At 39.8% G+C, this 15,172-nt stretch overlaps 1 long non-coding RNA gene across 1 annotated transcript; it reads left to right on the top strand.

Annotated features, from left to right (window-relative positions):
- Nucleotides 1-694: 694 nt before the first annotated feature.
- Nucleotides 695-14,449, top strand: LOC104910261. Its single transcript, XR_792917.3, has 2 exons — nt 695-804; nt 10,653-14,449. It is a non-coding gene; the product is annotated as an uncharacterized LOC104910261 (long non-coding RNA).
- The last annotated feature ends 723 nt before the right edge of the window (nt 14,450-15,172 follow it).

Below are 15,172 nucleotides of genomic sequence, written 5' to 3'. Positions count from 1 at the left end.
GCTTGTCTGACTAGGGTGTGTTTTGAGATTTCAGTGCTTCACTACAGGAACCTTCAAACTTATTTAACGTATGGATTGTAGTGGACTGACAGCATTCAGCTGCAACACTTTTTAAGTTTGTTTCTGCGTGGAAATGTTCAGGTAGGCAGGCATCTGTAACAACCTGAAATGTGAATCATAATCATGTCAAATATGTTTGAGAAATTAAAAAGAGCATGAAAGTGAAGCTATTTTGGAAGATGATGGGGAAATAACTGTGCCTGGAGATATTTGGTGCACTTTTAACCCACAATACTGATGTGATAATCTTGTTTGTAAGAACTCACTGCTATGAGTTCTTGAAAGGAATTGAGTACATGATCAAAATAGTTAATTTGAACAAAAATTTGAACAAGGAGATGATTACCTTCTTAAGATTACTACATGACACACTCAGGAAAAAAAACAACCAGGGCTCTTTCATACAAATTATTTTGTAAAGTCTGTAAAGGCCTTTCATACCTTGGATCTAGCTATCTTGATTTATTTAGTTGTTACCAATGTGGGCCAAGGTGAAAGCAGAAAGAAATTGTTTATTGACATGTTCTATTCATTCTGAGATAAATATTTGAGCAAATACAACTTGGAAACTAATATAATTTTTTTTTAATTAATTTTGTTTTATTAAATTGCTTTTGTTCTTTTTTTTTTTTAGAGAGGTACCTATGAAGGATGCCAAAGAATATGCAGAATCTATAGGTGCAATTGTTGTTGAAACCAGTGCAAAGAATGCTGTTAACATTGAAGAACTCTTTCAAGGAATAAGTAAGTAAATTAACATGCAAACAAAATGTAAATATTAATTTATTTTTAGCAGTAATTGTTTAGAAGGCTTCTGAAAATAGTCATCTGTTTTGGTTCTAAAGATTATTTGCCATGGACATCAAGAACTACACTGGGCCAGTAGTGTGACTGCTGTTTATACGAATGTAAACTAAGAGTAACTTTGAAAATTTTAGAGCAAAATATGGTACATATAGTAGATACAGGGTAAGCCTCTTCCTTTTTAAGTCTGTGTCTAAATCCTGAACTGGGGTCATATCTTCTGTTTCATACCAAGTCTGCTGTGGAGGAGATACTGTTGATCTTATCATCATGTTGATAAAAGCTTAAGCGTTAAAAAATGTGCCTGGAAGGCTACGATAAGTAGAAAGTAGTCATTGCAGTGGAATCCATTTAGAAATGGTATTTTTCTCTCCAGATCTTTTAAACAAGATGAGACTGACATTTCTTACAGGCTTCAGAAAACATCTTGTTAAGTTGTTCTAGGTATTCCACTTTTGATCTCTGGCTGGAACTGGGGGAGAATCACAGGACCTGGGTTGGAAGGGACCTTGGAAGACCTTCAGTCCATCATCTTGCTCAGAGCAGGCCTGCTAATGAATTCAGTACCAGGTTGCTAGGATCTTTTTTCAGCTAGACCCAAGAATAGAGGTTCCAAAGCCTCTCCAGGCAGCTGAGTACTTAAATAGTCTTCCCAGTGGCATGCCGCCTTCTCCCCTCTCAATTCCATATCAAGTCAGAACCTTCCCTGGTTCAATTCATGGCTACTGCCACACCAGTCTGTCAACATTTCTTTTGTATCATGGTGCTCCAAACTGAATGTGTTACTTAACAGGCATTACACCATCTAGAAGGAGCTAACTGCTTGACATGATCTATTGACTGTTGTTGGTATGGCTCAGGATGCTATTGGCCATTTTTGCTGCTAGGGTGCAGTGCTGGATTGTGTTCAGCATACTGCCTGACTTCAGGTCATTTTTGGAAGAACATTACCCTGGGCAGCCAGTCCTGTCTTGCTGCCAGGGGCTCTTCCTCCCCATTTGCAGGACTTGGCATTTGTCATTTCTGGATCACGTAAGATTCCTGTTAGCCCACTCCTCCCTCCAGCCTAACACCCCCTGATCAGCAGCCCTGCCCTTAAGTGTATGGACTGCACTTCTGAGCTTGGTATCATTTGCAGTCTTGAAGTGCATGCATATTTTTTTCTCCTTCAGACTGCTGGTAAAATGTTATACTAGATATCTGAATTACTCCACTTGGAACTGGCTTACAGGTAGACAGATACTGTTAAACAGCAACCTTCAAGTCTGATGACTTTTCATGCAGGTAGTCTGCTTGTCTGGGCTGTAACATCCCAACCTGGCTGTATTAGCATGCTGTAGGACAAAATGTCCGAAGTCCTACTGAAGTCAAGATAGATGGCATCTAATGCTCCCCTCAGTCGTAATCAATTTGCATTATCTACTGTGTTTTGTCAGAGACACACCCTGCTCAAGTATAGCTTTGCTTATGTGGGTTGTATTTGAAACAGTTAATGGGAACTGATATTCCTAGAGTACACAACCTTTGTCTTACCTCCTTCTAAAAAATATGAATGTGTAACATGGCTGTCTGGAGGAAGCAGTTCTTTCTTGAGATAGTCTACTTGATTGCCTGTGTCTGATGGTTGTGAATGTTCTAGCGGAGTAACTCATCCTTGCCACATAATTAGCTAATTAGTTTCTGTCTTTGATAGGCAACGCTGCATCTGCCAGTGTGTGCTGCCCCGAATAATGGATATATTAGATGAGGAAAATCAGCTAAATTGAATTTAGTATGAACTAGATAAGCAGGCAAGTGCATTTAATACCACAGGCAATTATTTCTATATATAGAAATATTAGGTCTCAGTGGATGTACTCATGACCTTATCGAGTGCTCAAAGGAGAGAAAAGAAAGATTTAGTAGTATCTGTTTACAGAAATACAGTGAAAACCACGTGAGAAGTACTTAACTAGTAAGTGAGTGACTTACTATAATAAAGACTGGGAAAAGGGCATGGATAACTTTCTAATCTGTGAGCAGGCTGCAACTTCCAAAAAAATCTCACTTTGGCCCAAAAATTGCACATCAGAATTTCTGTTTCCTGTGTATAAAGTCTCCTAGTGGCCACATCTCCAACCCTGCTGACAGTCTTATTCACGTAGTGTCATATAGGTTGTACTTTGGTTCTGTTTTCACATTACCTGGGAACATGTGCCTTTCTCATTATCTTTCTGCAGAAGGTCGGGGTGCAGCTCCCCAGCCTCTTGGCAAAGAGGCAGCAGTACTCACAGTGGCTTTTGTAGGTAGACTCTCTTTATGTATTGCCTGTTTTGCAGCCTAGATTTAAGAGGTGATTCCATTGTGTGTGGAGAGCTCCTCCATTTAAAAAATCTTGAAATAGTTGCAGAGAACAGACTACAGTTTGATGTTTTATCTAAAAAGTTACCTCCTGCTTGCTTCTGCTTTTATTTTCCAGGGATTTGGAGGGTTGGACTCGGTCTTTAGAGATCCCTTCCAACCCCTACAATTCTGTGATTCCGTGATATTCTAATCATTTCTCCTTCCTGGAGTGACAACTGTCTCTTTTCTAGGGAAAATACTGTGAATGGGGCAAAATAGTATAACGGGTAAAAATTACATAATAGAATCATTAAGGTTGGAAAACAATGAACTGCATAACAGAGTGCAGCTTCAGGCTGTGTGTTGTACCTCTGATTTCCAATGGCAAGCCAGGTGACTTAACCTGACTCACATTTAGCAGCACCTGGCTGAAGGCTTGCTAGTGGTTGTAAAATGTCACATGGCTGCTTATTTCTCTGTAAACAAGAAAAGAATGTCAGTACTACAGCTGTATGTATATTTCCTGCTTGGACTGAATTTTTTCAAATATCTTTTTGAAAGGTTTTGACATTAAAAAGGCTTGAGATATAGTGGATTTTTTTTTCTATGCGTTCCCGTAGTTCTGGTTTTGTTACCTTTTTTTTTTTTAATAGATAAGTGTCTATGCAAGCAAATAGTAGGTTTTTTTGTTCCCAGCCTTAGGAGAATTGTAGCCCCAGCAGCTTCTGGGAGCTTGTCACTGGCACAGACTCCAGCAACAGCAAAATGGCCAGGAATGCATTTAAAAATATTGGTAAAGTTGTGAATGTGCACTGAGTTATGCTAGGTCTGTGTTGTCCCTTCTGTTTATGGAGTTGTTTTAATACTCTGACCGCTGATTTTGCCTGTGAAGGCAGCATATGCATCTGGTTTTAAATGACTAAACAAGCTTCCCCAGGTGTACTGTAATTTAGTAGCAATCACGCCCTGGTAATTCTCAGACACCCACTCATTTAACAAATAAAATAAGCCTCAGTTACATTATTCAAGCCTTGTACACACCCAGATGTTTCTCTTTGGTGTGTGCATATTGCTTGTTATCTGAGCATGGAGCTGCCCCAGATAGGAAGCAGAAAGTTGCACAAAGCCAACCTCTGTATGTGGCAGAGGTGAGGCCGTGCCTCCTGGGTTAACAACCCTCTGCCTCCACAGGTCCAAAGGTAAGCAGGTACAGGGCAATAGGCTGCTGGAGAATGCCTACCAAATAAAATATGTAATAAACATGAGCTTAGACAGCAAATAAATGCTGAGTGCACGTTGTTTCTTGAAGTCTGACAAATGCTGAGGGCTGCTGCCCTACCAGAGGGAGGTTGAAACATTTCTGCATTTTCTGTGAAGTGCAAGAAAGGTTTTGAGGGATGATAATCAGGGTCACTCTGCAGAGAGCTTGTGAAGAGCTGTTACAGCATTTGGCCTTACTGATGCTGCTGCCAAGAGAATGAGGCCGGCTCATGTTTAACAGTCTGTATAAAAGAGCTCTTCCTAAACTAGGCTCGCTAATTAGAGCGGGGAGTTTCTGTCTCCAGATACAAGTTTTCATGTGGTAAATGCTCAGTTACAAACACATTAAGCTATTGATTTTCTGATGCCTTGCCAGCAGCAGGTATACTGAATATTTGATGTAACTCAAATATTCATTTCTTAGAAGTACTGGGAGATCGAAACCAAAACAAAAAATTTCCAGGATTTACAGTTTATCCAGTTATCTATTCAACATACTGCAGAGAAGTGTGTGAAATGTCTGTCTGTGGGACAGTGTGGATTCCCACCAGCAGACACTCGATGTTGCCCTGAATTCAAATGGCTTCACCATGGGTGGAATTGCAGGTGACAATTTCAGGGCTTCGTGTGGCTTTCGTCCTGTTGTCTGCTGATCTGCAGAGATCTGTGAGCTACTTTAGGGAGGTCTGTAACAGCATCTTAAGCAGATCAAGTACACTTAAACTACAAGGCAATTCATGTACACTTACACTACACAACTTCAGGCATGTGATTTGCTATGAGCCCAACCTCATAACTGAATTTTTTTTTTTAAGTGTGTGGGAGGATGTCAGTGTTTTGAATAAGATGGAAAAGCATTGCCCTAACTTACCTACATTTGACATTGTAGTCTTTACACTTTATGCTTGCTGTTTTCAAGGATCATTTCTCATCTTGCTTTCCAATTTTTAATTAGTGAAGCAAAATTTTCTCACCTTTGGACTACTCTAAATCTGTGAGGTCATGGTTTTCCTCCAACAATAGGAGAGCTCTTCTACCTGAACCAGACAGTGAACCAGAACAACTCAGTGTTAATTACCTCATATCAAGATTGGAGCTCTGAGTAATCAAAGCCATTAGGCATTCTGTTATTTACTTGGATGCATTTAAGATTTGTCGTTTTTCTGTGTTATTTTGATTACGTGAGCAAAGTGATTGTATTGCTGTTTCACCTGGCAAAAACTTCGATGTTGCAATTCTGTGCTTTTTTGTTGCTGGAGATGCTAGAAGTACTAAAATAATTGCAATGCAACTGCTTAATTATGCAATATCCTTTTATCGTAAATGTGTTACCTTGCGTGAAAACTTAATGCATGAAGTAAACAGCAGTCAGCTTCAACTGGGGGAATTCTGCTTCACTGCAGGTATGGAGAGGAAAAGGAAAAGAGTCTGACTGCTGGGCCAAACTTTATAACCCCCTTTGGAGATAGAAGGAAATTCTGAAGTACCAGTGAAACTGGTTTCAGAGGATGAAAGGATTTGGGGAGATAAGGAGTGTGACTGTCCTAAATCCTATAAGTGTACAAAAGGTCATACATGCAAATGCCCAACATGTTGGGTAAGATGTGCCTGCTTCATCCTGTTATGCCTTCTCCGATGGCTGTGCTTCGTAATGTGGGTTACAGAAAGCAACACTTTGCAGGTTCACCTTGGTGTGATACAGCTAGCATTTTTAGGAAGGGATTCTGGCCATTGCCTAACCGCTGTGCTGCTGCTTGATGCAGTCCAGCTCTTCTAAGAACATGTTGTCAGAAAGCTGTGGCTGTTGCTTTGTAGCCAAGCAAGATGGATTTCACATCCCAGTGAAAATTTCCCCTTCCTCTGTAAGCTGTAACCAATTTCCAGAAAGAGAATAGATGGGAGAAATGCACAGGAAGCCCTGGTGGGGCAAGATGATGTTTTGCCCCTTATCGTTAGCAGAATAGTAGTTTTGCCAGGTAATAATACTGCATTGCTTTTGGACTTGAAATTCATCACCTGCCTGTGCTAGCTAAGGCTGATGGCATCCACTTCCCTTTCTGCTGCACACACTAAATGACAGTCTGTTCAACACTTACAACTGGAGCATTGCGTTCAAAAAGGAACAAAGGGAGCAGATTTTGTTACTGTGATGATGTATCAGGCTTCCAGCTGCAACAGAGCAATCCCCATCTGCCTCTCGTCAGTTCTGTTTACAGAGCTGTCACCCAGTCCCTCTTGTCTCTCTTGCTTCCTGCTCCAGTTTTCTTTTCCTCCCTTCCTATTTTGTTTACCTCTTGTCCCTCCCTCCCTCTCATTTCTCAATCCCTTTGCCTCTGGCTCTCTCCAAACCACAATTCCCAGAGTGCCAATTAAGCTCTTAGCATTACAAATCTCAGATTTAATAGCAGGAGCTGGAACTCAGCCAGGCATCAAGAAGACCCTGACCTTCATTCTGGGCTGCCTCAACTGTGTTAGAAAGTGGGAGATGTGATGGGTTTAATGCTTCCCACCTGTTAACCTGCAAGGTTCACGTTAGAATGTTGATGTTTCTGTAATCCTACCTTTGAGCAGTCTCTTGTGATGTTTGTTTTACACACCATTATGTGCTTACTGGAATGAGCTCACGGAGGAGCCCAGCACCACTGCACAGATGCATAGAGGTGAACGTTTACAGTTTTGTTGCATAAAATAATTTATGAAACATGCTCTAAACATTAGTGAAATCAATTCAGAATTTATAATTAGATGATTAATGCAGGTGCAAAGATTTAACTTGAAATCAGCATCCATAGACTTTGCTCCATGGAAATGTCAGCGATGGGAACCATGTGGAGTTTTATACCTTCTCTAACAGGATAATTTAATAATATAACCTTAAAATTTGCATTTCACCAGTTCAGCTCTGGAGTTCTTAGATTAGTGTATGCACATCTATTTTTCTCCATGTGATGAACCATTTTGTCTGGAATCGTAAAGCACATTCTCAGTATTCTTTTGTCAGATGGCAAGGTGGCTGTCTCTATCCTGCTCTGTAAAAATGTGGAAAATGTATTCTATTTGTAGTCTTGTTTAAGTTAAGCAACAGAACTCTTCTGTCTCCTGTGGAATTTTTGAGCCAACTCCATATTAACAGAGCAGTCTCTGATCAGAAAAGGAATTGTCTTAATCTACTTATTTTTTAAGCAGGAGAATTGTTGGGCTGTGTGTTGGGGCCCTGCTGCTCCTACCTGATGTCAACTGCCTGAAAAAAATAACTATAGGTTATCTCATATGTGAGTACCTGTTATTCTTCTGGAACGGAGGCCACATATGACGGTGAAAAATACTTCTCAAATGAGTATACACTTTCTCAAATTAATTCATTTTATGACCGCTTTTGGTTCTGACTCAGTGCCAGCTGGATTGCATTGATGTCAGCAATATAGACGCTATATTTGTCAATAGCTGAATTCCAAGTTAAGACGATCACAGTCCTTTTAGCAACAGTGATTGAGCTGTTTCACAAGCACAAGACACAGGTGAAGGCTTAGCATTTCTCTGCTAATCCTTGGTGTGCTGTTGGTGCTCGAACCTTTCCCTGTTGCAGTGTGGTTGTGAGACAGCTGTTATTATCTAGATCCATTGCTCTGTAGTGAGAGTTATGTGAGTTTTGTGTTCCAGTAGAGTTACCCATTGGCTGCACATCAGATGGTACAAGTTCCCTCAGCAGGGATAAATCCTGTTACTAGGATTAAAATGGTTTCACTCAATGACTTAAATCTGATGACAGGAGAAAGTGTGAGGAAAAAAAACTCACCTATTAAAGAAAAAGTCTCAAGCTTTTGTAAACTTTTAAGCTGTTTAAAACTGTATTTTCTTGTGTTGAATTCATAGGGGATTAACTGAACAGCAGAAAACATGACTGGTTAATGACAAACAGTACTAAAGATCAAAGGTGGAATAATGAATCAGCAAATACTGTGTCTACAGATTTTTCTCTCTGTAGTTGTCCTTGCTTTGGTTTTTCTTTATCATTTTGAGAAATGAATTGAACCAACTTGATTCTTAACTACCTGTATGGTGTCCTGTTCTGAACTGGACAAACTGCTCTCTGACTTTGAAACCTGCAGTGTTTTCGCTACAAAGATAAGCTTACCTCATCCTTTGCATACACATCAGAGTGTTATTGGAGACACTCAGAACTCATAAGAACTGTGAAACGTTGAATGAGAAACAAATAGAGGTCCAATGTGAGCTTTTAAAATAAAAGTTAAGCTAGTTTGCCTGTGCAAACTTTCCTCTTCTAAACTTGGCATTAGAAGAACACATTTAGGCACTATTTGCATAATGGTTTCATATGGAAATCATGTTCATAGATCTTAACTATTTTTAGCTACATTGTGCTCAGAGACGAATGGCCAAAGTTTTATTTTTGCTGATACTGAGGTCAAACTGCTTTAAAAATGGTAAGTGCATTTCTAAAATGATAGCATTACCTCTGTGGAAAATATCTTACAGATGACACATTCCCCATATTTTAGAGTTTTTTAAGAACTAGTAGATTCTGTCTCAAACAGAACTGATAGAATTGATGCATGTAATGTCTCTGACCACCTATTCTGCTTTTTATTTTACTTTAGAAGGGCACTTGTATTCTGATGAGACTTTATATTTGTAAGCAGGGTGTAAAGCTGCTATATTAGTGACCTAAAATAGAGTGCAAGTGCAGCACTGTAGTGTCAGTGCTTAGACATGCCTAAGCCCTCAAGATGCCTGTTTCTCTCTGTTTGGGACCAAATGCAGTACTTTTGCTTATTAGTATGGCAAATGTTTGCCCTATCATTCAGTTGTATGGAAAACCAAGGTTATCTGCTTCAAGAGTCACACTTCTGAGGTATGATATACCTGTTCAGAAATGATAGAATAAGATAAGTGAAAATTTGGTGGATTTGACCAAAGGTTATTTATGGACAAGTTTTCCAAATGAAATTTTGCTGTTTGATTTTGTTGGAGTTGGGTTCTACGTGAATACTTTTAATTCATTGCCTTCGCCCTTGGGTTTTTTGCAGGACCCAAATTTCAACATAAAAAAGTAACTCATAGAGCAATTGGAAGGAGACAACTGTCTCCTTAATTTCTCCGTAAATATGGGAGAGGATGGGGAAATCTGAGCTCTTGAGACTGACCTGAATTATGATCATCGTCACTGAAAGTGGCATGTGGCAAGTGTTAAACAATTTGACTCGTTAATATAGGTAATAGTAAAAACAGGAGTTATTCATAGAAAGTAGATTCAGTTTCAGGGAAAAAGAAATCCAGCAGACCCACAACGCAGTGAGGAAATTACTGCAAGCTCTCTAAGATACTGAAAAAAATAGATCACTCAGTGAGAGGAATTGAAAAGCCAGGCCTGACGAGAGACTAAGCATAGACTGGACCTGGGAGGATCTTGTTTTCCCTCATGTAAGTCTGATTATTGAGCACATGTTATGTTGTCCATCAGTAGTTAAGCCAGTAAGATCAAGGATGGAGCAGTACTGAAGGGGCACACAAGGGAGAGGTGAGAAGCAGTGCTTTCTTCCCTAGGGAGAGAGCTCTGGCTGAGAGTCTTTCAAATGCTTAAAATAATCATCACATAAAATGAAGAAGTCAGGAGAGCTGGGGAGCGATGCTGTTAATTAACGAGTGCTGTCAACTGTGGAGACATAGGTAGCCCTCAAAGGATGGAAAAATGCAGTGGAAAGAACAGATTTGTTTTTCTTTTCCAAGTGCAGGCAGCATGTGTGTAATTACAGTGCTTTGTGAAATTCTGGCGTACAACGACTGAATGCCATGCAAATTTAGGAATGTCAGGATCTCATTAAACTGGCACTATTTGCATTTAAGGGCAACTAGAAGAAAGCTGAGAATTTTCCATATCTTAGTGTTTCAGCTCTCAGTAAGATATCTGCTTTTGAAATACATGTATAACAATTTCAATGTCCTTAATACTTGCTTGATAGACATATCTTATAATATGTATATATATATATGTGTGTGTGTGAAAATACTGTTCTTTAATAAGCAGGATGCAAGGGAGAAAGATTTAAGGTACAGAGAAGATGCTTCTTTTCTGGTTAAATTTTACAGATGTAATTGTTACACAAGCTAAATCACCATAACTGTTTTCTGCCTTTGTTGTTACTGCATCAGGAAAATTGAATTAACTGTCTCCTCATGTATTTCAGGTCAGCAAATTCCACCCTTAGATCCTCATGAAAATGGTAACAATGGAGCAATCAAACTTGGAAGGCAGACTTCACAGACGGGTAGGCGGTGCTGCTGACCCAACTTGATCTTTTGAGATTTACTTGAAAAACAGCGCCATTTACTCTTTCATGGAAAAAGGACTTCATGATCTCAGTGACGTGGCTCCTTATCTTGAAAGCAGTAATTTCAATACTTCCCGTGAGTAGTAACACAAGGACCAGAAAGCTTTACTTCAAATGGATTTTGTAAAACCTACTTGGAAAATCCTTTCTAATATCTTGTCAAAATTACAATGTCCAAGTATTCTGATCCTGTTTCAGCTGATGACTGTCCTTTTTAAATAAAAAGAACCTTTTATATAAATTCTAGATTTGCTACCGAAAAAATCTCTTTTTACATTACAAAGTGGACTTGGCATGTTTTTAGAGTTTTCTGTTTTATAATACGGTGCGAAAACCCATAAAACCTGAGTTTTGGCCCAGTTTCTCCGCTGTATTAGCTGGACTCTGCTTCTGTATTTTTCTAGATCTGTAGTTTTGTCTTATGCTTTCAGTAAATACCAGCAAGAATTGAACTGAATTTGCTGACTAGAAAAATGAAGCTGAAGGATGAGCAAGTGCAGTTTGTTCAGGCTGCAAGTCAACATCTGTGTCAAGAGGAGCTGTGCATGTGAAAGAAGGAATTGTCACAAAGGAGGCTGTTGGACCCCACTGCTCTGGAAAGAACTGAAGTAGCAGCAGCTGCACTTTGCTTGAAATGATTTCCAAGGCATACGCTTCATTAATTGCTGAAATTGTTAAAAACACAAATACCAGCTTAATCTCTATTGCTTACTAAGTTTCCTCCCTATCTTGTGTCCCAGGCTAAAGATTTCTCAGCTTAACAGTCCCACTTCTGTTTCTAAAAGAATGCCACGCTGCCCCTGGAGGTCAGGAGGACTCCTTTCCTGGCTTGCTCCAACACATCCCTGCAAGGCTGTTAGAGAGCAACAGTTCTGTGCAAAAATGGTTTGGGCTTAAAGGCTGGAACCTAATAAAGCACGTAGAGTGTTTCCTTACAAGTGCAATTCTCTTCCTCTATGGAATAGTCTCTTCAGCAACATGGGGATGCAATATGAAGGAACTACTGCATGATGCCTTTGAAGCTTATTTGCAGCACGTGGTAGAAAAATAAATCCCATAGATGGCTATGAACTAGAAATAATGTAAAACTGTGTTCTTCACCTCCATCTCTTATGAATACATGTGACTGATTTTGCTTTTTCATCAGTTCAATTGGAAATCTAAACTAGGGTGTTCTATTGATAATCCATCGTTGTTCACATGAGAATTCAGCAGTCATCACAGTTGATGGTTGGTAAGGCTCCTTTAGGGACCATCCAAGACATCTCCGCAAGGCTGTTGAAAGAACCACAGTTCCATTTGAAAATGATTTGGGCTTAAAGGCTGGGATTTAATAAAGTAAAATAGAGCATTTCCTTATATCCCGTCCCAATGCAAGTCCACTTGAGGAGCCCAGACAACTACAGTATGGCAGGGGAGTTCACTGTGGCCTAAACTAATAGGAACTGATCACTAACACAGATTAATGCTATTGATGGGATCTGTGGCCCATCTGTGAAAGGCTAGACCTGGTAGCAAGAAAACAAGGTGAGGTGGAACCCACATGTTTTAACACAAAATTTAGCTCAATGTATAATAGTTACGCATAACTGATTTTTAACTTTTCATAGATCTGTATGGTATCTGTCTTCATAATGTGATGTTTAAAATCTCATTAAGCCTTACTTGAGATGGCTGAAGTCTTTGGAAGATAGTTCTGCAAGTACTTTGTATGCTCTTAATTTTGGCTACAACTGGCCTTTTGTGTGGAGCTGAATGGGACAGATATTGTCTTGACCAACCAGTTCTCACAGCTGCCAGTAAGCTACTTGTGATTCAGAACAGGTTTTTGAGTTACGCCTTTAAATAGTGTAAAATTGGAAATCATTATAGTGGATTTCTGGCAGATTTTAGAATTCAAATGCTAGCAAAGTTGGCTCAAAGCTGTTTTTGCATTAGGTGGGCCAAATTTCAATCACCTTATTCTTCTTTTACTCACTCGAATAAGTTTGTAGAATCTTGGAGTCACAGAATGGTTTGGGTTGGAAGGGACCTCAAAGCCCACCTCCTGCCATGAGGAGGGCTGCCACCCACCAGCTCAGCTGCCCAGGACCCATCCAACCTGGCCTTGAGTGCCTCTTGGGTTATGGTGAGCTTCAGCAGAGTACTCTGGAGTCTCATGTGTAAAAACAGCAAGGCACGGTGCTATGTAGTAGATTCTGTTTACTTTTAAGATAGGGCCAGCCTTCAGTGATGATGTCGGTTATCTGCTGTTTGTCAAAGCTGAAGTGCAGCTTTAGCCTGCCTCTTCCACTCTTGTGGATGAATGGTTGGCTTAAGAAATAGTGATCTTCGCATGTAAAATCTTTGCTTTCTTTTGTTGCCTTTGTTGTTTGGAAAGTAAGTACCACCACCTTCATAAACAGCCAGAGAAACGACAGAGAAGCAAACAATCTCTGAGTCAAAACTTTCAGCATCGATCGTAACTACCTACTGGTTAATGGCCGGTTGAAAGCTATATGACTGTACAGGAGCATTTAACTCTGTCGCTGCTCTGCTCTCCTGACAGCGATAAGAACAGTGTGCGGTTCCTCATCGGCCAGCTGGTGCTGGCTCTGTCGGAGACTGCTTGTCTCATGCGAGCTGGCAGCAGGACTGGGGTGCACTGTGTTGCCAGGTGTGTTTGATGGAGTCTGTTTGCACCGTGACTCACAGCTGTGACCCTCCAGCTGCATGTGACTCGCTTTTCCGGCTTGTCGTGAGCTTGTTTGAAAAAAGTAATAAAAAAAGGATGATGAAGGAACTCGTTTTCATGTATGCTCTGCATATGAGTGTGTATGTAAGTACAGTTTTTTATTGTTACGCTGACAAGTAGTGTATTTTTTCACTATGGCTGAGTCTCATATACTGAACATTGTATTCTGTAAGTACATTTTTTGTTTATGGTCATTTTGCCTTTATGAAGTTAAAGCTGCAGGCTGAGGGTAGCAAGAAGGTGGAGATACACATAGGTACAATCATTGACGTGCCATTCTTATGCATGAAAATGGCATATTGTGGAACAGTTGGTCTTGCAGCTGAGAAATATAGAAAAGGTCATTATTATTCAAGATTTGACACTTGGAAATGTTAAAGTTACACTAAAAAAAAAAACCTGATTATTTTTATTCATAGTACTGCGGGTCTATCTGAAGTGCTAAAACATACCATGGGTATATGTTAATTACTAGGAAGGTTACCTATTGTCCCTTGTCTCCTCAGTAATTTTTCGTGGCACATGATGGTGTGCATTATTAGATCGTAACGAGAGCATTCTCTCTACAGTCAGACTTTTTCAGTGCAGTGATGATGTAGTTTACTATTCTACCCTTAACTATTTAAGCCAGAGTCAGTGGTAAATTGTCAGTTTAAAATCACTTTCCAAGTACTCTTCCTCTGTTTTGTTTATGTAAGGGCTTTGATTGGGCTGGACCCACTTGCTTCATGTATGGGATGCTGCAATCTGTTAATACTTTACCTCTGTTTTACGTATTAATTGTATCATACCTAATAATATTTTTGCCCTAAGATGTACCTTCCGTGTTTTATTTAACCTACAATGATTAACGCTAATAAATGTTTTAAATGCCTCTGATTTGAGGATGCCTGGTTTCAATAAAGCAGAACAAAAGAGGTCCCATTTTTCTCATTATTTGCTCTCCAAAAATGGCTGTTTCCAGTCTGTGTGTTGCCTAACCAGGATTTATAAGAATGCTGCTTGAAACATGCACAGCTGGTCTCTCAGCAGAGCTGAATGCATTCCGAGAGGATCCCAAAGTGCAGGTGGACTTTGAAAAAAAAACAGAAAGTGTGAGAATCCCTTTGCTAGAAGTTGTTTGACTTAACCCACTGGAAGAGTGGTTCATCCCAGCGGGGAAATTTGGAACAGTGGTTGTTGGGAAAAAGTGACTTTGGAGGTACCACGCACTTTAATAGTAAACATAACACGTGGGGCTCGTGGCATTTTCTATTTTGTACCTTTTTATTTATGATAGTACATTTCATGTCTTATTTATGACTCTTGAGATTGTCCTTAAGAGTTAAGATTTAACACTCCCTTCAAAAGTATGCAGTGCGTAATGCTTCCCAGTGCTGTTGTTTCAAGGGGTCTGTACATTCACTGTGATTTTGTTGTGTGACTCAATTCATAGCTTCAAAGTTATTAATGAGGACTATGAATATAAATACATCTTTTACATTGTTATCTATAAGGAAAAATGGGATTTTGGAGTAGAGCTTTTCCAATGACCATGATAGATTCACACCAACACACAAGAAGTGCAGTTAGAAACCCTATGAATGACACATCTGGTGGGAACATGGTGACCAAATGCTACCAGGTGACCAAACCCACCATT

The sequence above is a fragment of the Meleagris gallopavo genome, chromosome 3 (genome assembly GCF_000146605.3).
Source record: "Meleagris gallopavo isolate NT-WF06-2002-E0010 breed Aviagen turkey brand Nicholas breeding stock chromosome 3, Turkey_5.1, whole genome shotgun sequence".
Taxonomy (NCBI): Eukaryota; Metazoa; Chordata; class Aves; order Galliformes; family Phasianidae; genus Meleagris; species Meleagris gallopavo.
Note: the sequence above shows the minus strand (reverse complement) of the source record. Positions and strands in the feature narration are given on the sequence as shown.